Below are 4,490 nucleotides of genomic sequence, written 5' to 3'. Positions count from 1 at the left end.
CTGAAGTCTCTTCTCTGAACCTCATCCCCACCAAAAAAAAAAAAAAAAAAAAAGCTGCCCTTGAGTCAATTCCAACTCATTGTGTGCCAGAGTACTGGGTTTCCTAACAACAAGCTGGTTTTGGGGAAGTAGAGCACCAGATCTTCCTTCCAAGGTACCTCTGGGTAGACTTGTACCACCCACCTTTTGGTTAGCAGCTGAGTGTGTTAACCTTTTGCACTACCCAGGGACTCCAATCCCCTATCCAGCACTCTTTGTTTAAACCTGAGACAGCTAAGTGGCCTTTCCATGACTAGCTTACACTTTCAGACATAGGCTCCTCAGAGTGAGAACCAACATATTAGTCAGCTTTGCATTCCTAGTGACCAGCATAGGGCCTGAGACAGAGTAGATACTCAGCAATCATTGAAAAAGTGGTCGGATTACCAGGTGGCTCTGACACTTAGCCTGTATGATGGGGAAAACAATCTACTGCCCTCTTCTGACTATGTGAAACACTGTCATATACAGAAACAGCAAAGAAAGAAAAGAAAAAAAAAAAAAAAACACACAAAAACAACCCCAAAATTTAAGCCTACTACCATTGAGTAGATTTTTATTTGACTTATGGTGTTGGTGAAGAATATTAAATGTGCCATAGACTGCCAGAAGAATGAACAAATCTGTCTAAGCAAGAACGTTCCTTAGAAGCAAAGATGGCAAGATTTCATCTTTCATACTTTTGTTATCAGGATGGACCAATCCCCTGGAAAAGGACATTATGCTTGGTAAAATAGAGGGTCAGTGAAAAAGAAGAAAACTCTTAATGAGATGGATTGACATAGTAGTATCAATAATTGGCTCAAACACAGGAACAATTGTGAGAAGGGCACCTAACAATAACAAGATTCTGATTCATGGTAATCCCATGTGTTACAGAATAGAACTGTGCTCCATAGGCATAGGGTTTTCTAGGCTGTAATCTTCATGGAGGGAGTTCTAGTGTGGCACTGAGGGTTAATACACTGGACTGCAAGGTTGGTTTGAACCACAAGGTTGCTGGTTCAAGCTCACCAGCTGCTCCTCAGAAACCCTAGACAGAGTCGCTATGAGTCAGAACTTACTCAACGGCACTTAACAATAACAATCTTTATGGAAGCAGATCCACAGGCCTTTCTTCTGTGGTGCCCCTGGGTGGGTTAGAACCACCAACCTTTAAGTTAGTTAGTTACCATAGGCTGATCACACAAACATACAAACACATTAAAAAAAGTCACTATCAAATTAATTGTGACTCACAGTGATCCTATAGGACAGAGTAGAACTGCCCCAGAGTTTTCCGAGGCTGTACAACTAGAGTCCTGGTGTGGCGCTGTGGGATAAAGCACTGGACCACACGTTCGCTTTGAACTACAAGGTTGGAGGCTCAAACTCACCAGCCGCTCCTTGGAAACCCTATACAGACTCTCTATGAGTCAGAACTCCCATGCCAACACAAACAGAAGAATATTTGCATAAAAGCAGAGCGTCTTATCTTTCTCCCCTTGAGCAGCTGGTAGATTCAAGTCACCAGGCTTAAGACACCAACCTTCAGGTTGTTGATGTTGTCATTAAGTACTGTTGAGCCGGTTCTGACTCATAGAGACCACGTAGAAGCTGCCTTCAGCCTATGCTTGAGAGGCTGGTGGGCTTGAACTGCTAACCTTGGGAGTAGCAGTCCAGTGCTTACCCAATAGCACCACACACTTAAACCACTGGAAGTAGGGCTCCTCCATAGGTTAGTAGTCCAGCACAAAGCATTTGTACCAGTTGCATCTCCTGACAAACCCGAGTTCCTTTAAAAATAATAATAATAATAATAATCTTTCCCAAAGGCATTTGAAGCTCTCTTTCCAAGGATCTAAGTGAGTACTGCCACCCCTAGAAACCCTATGAGTTGGAATGAACTCGATGATTGTTGGTTTTGGTTTTTAGTCAGGGCTACCAAGCAACATTGCTCTTTTGAGGAAATTAAACCCAGTGATGTAAACCTAACAAATTACCAGGATAGTTCCCATGGATGGGGCTAGTTGTGAAAATAAACGCTACTTAATTAAGAACCTACCTGTAGAACCCATGTGAATGGTTAAATCCAAACATACTCTGAATACACATATTAAAGTTAATATTTGACCAGACTATAAAGCTGAATATTATGAACATAAAATGAACCTCTGGGATACAAGAATAAATCTGAAATTTCATATAAATTACTACTTTTTTTTTTTTTTTTTTACAAGTTGTATTAGACCAGGTATAGAAGATTGGCATACTGAAGGAATAATGTTTTAATTTTTTGGTAATGATAGATGCTGGATTGCTCCTATGGTTGCTACAGTGTACCTTTGTGACATTAAATAACACTTATTTTCAACTGGGGACAATGGAGAGCAAGATTTTATTTTTCCCAAATGACTATTAAGCTATTTAGGTAGCTAATTACATAATATCCTCATTATGCTAATTTGATAATATGACACCTGTGATAGGGCTTTGTGTCAACTTGACTGGGTCAGGATTCCCAATGGTTTGGCAGTGGAGATATGCTTATCCCCATTGTGAAGGGATAGTTAGCTCTGTGATGATTAGCTATGAGGAGCCAATCAATTGAAAGGATGTTTTCTTGGTGGTATGGCCTGCTCCCAATATAATGGACAATCAGGAAAGGCTTACTCTCTTTTCCGCTGGGAAATGTGAGCCATTTCCTTGATACAAACTTCTCTTTATATATGTTTCACTGGTTTTGCTTCTCTAGAAAACCCAGCTTAAGACATGCAGTACCAAGAGATTGGGGTTCTAGAGAAACAAAGTTTTCTAAATTGGTTCTCAAGTCTAACTAATTTTAAAGACACTGATAACTCTGCCTCCACTAGTAAAGACGGTTACAAGGTAGAGTCATGTCTGACCTCTGTTTTATAGGAATTGGCCTTAGGCTGATTTTGAGTTTGGTCCTCTTTCGCCCTTGTGGAGTCAGAGGAAGTCAAACATAGTTCCCACATGGCTTTTGCAGTCAGCATCAGGAGCAGGATTTATTGCTATGGCTCCAGATTCCTGGTAGCATGAAGTTTATAAGAGAAAGAATGGAAGGGCACAGGAAGTGAAACTTGATTTTTATGTAGTTATTTTGGTTTTTATTATCTGTCATGATGGGCTGACAGAAATTTAAAGGATAAAATGCTTCAGCTGAGGGGAGAAAAGCAGTGTCTGGAGTTCTGTTCTTGATGTCATCGCACAGCTCTTCGGGTCTTGAGTCATTAGTGTCTAATGTTCTTGCCATAGTCTCTAAATGCAATTGAGATATGTTCAAGATCATATTTTGGCTCTCATGGACTTGTTTTAACTTTCTTCAGCTTCAGCCTGAACTTGCATATGAGCAATTGATGGTCTGTTCCACAATCTGTTCCTGGCCTTGTTTTGGATGATGATAAGTTTTTCCACTGCCTCTTCCCACAGATGTAATCAATTTGATTCCTGTGTATCCCCTGTGAATAATTGCCTTTTATTCACCTTTGTTTTAAAAAGGTATTTGCAATGAATAAGTCATTGGTCTTGCAAAATTCTATCATGCAATCTCAAACATCATTTCTATAACCAAGGCCATATTTTACAACTACTGATCCTTCCTCTTTGTTTCCAATCTTTGCATACCAACCACCAGTTATTATCAATTCATCTTGACTGCATGTTTGATCAATTTCAAACCACACCAGGACTCCACAAGGTTAAAAGAATGAAAAGTGCTTTCTTTTTCTAACAAAAGGGGAAATTTTCAGAAGGATATGATATGAAAGTACATTTTTAAACTTCTTATCCAAGGATTTAGAGAGAATGGTCATTTAAATGAGCTGGAAAAGGGATGAAGAGGAAAAAAGACACTAAGACACCTGTGAATTTTCCACAATGAAAAAAATGTTTTACAGTTATAAAAATATTATAACAAAATAAGAATAACAACAACAAAAAAAAATCTTGAAACAGATCCTGCTGTGGGATTCAAGACCCAAGGCCTTCTTGGCTCCCTACCATCTTCTGGATCCCTCATTACTCATTCACTCAATAGAAATAGAGTTTTCTCACTCAAAACCCTGCTTTCATGCCTGTCCCCTTTCCCTTCTACCCTATTTTTCCCCTCTCACTTATAAGTCTGATTTCTTAGCACTTTAGCCCATCTCCAGTATAGCACTTAACACATTAAAATCATAACCACTATTCATTCACCTCCCATTGGAGACCAGCTAGATACACGACATACATTCCTTTTCCTTAAAATACTCTCCTTAGTTTACAGACATGAAGTTGACTTACAAGATTAAGTAACTTGCTCCCAAACCAATTAGCTAGCAAGTGGGCCACCCAATTCTTTCCTTACTTTTAAACACATGCTCTTTCTACTATGCTTTTAAGTTCTGTGTTTGTTCAATCGAAAGCACATTGTAAGTGCTTAATAAATATGTTGTTGTTGTTGTTGTTGT

Source organism: Chrysochloris asiatica, unplaced genomic scaffold, assembly GCF_000296735.1.
Source record: "Chrysochloris asiatica unplaced genomic scaffold, ChrAsi1.0 scaffold00050, whole genome shotgun sequence".
Lineage (NCBI taxonomy): Eukaryota > Metazoa > Chordata > Mammalia > Afrosoricida > Chrysochloridae > Chrysochloris > Chrysochloris asiatica.
Note: the sequence above shows the minus strand (reverse complement) of the source record.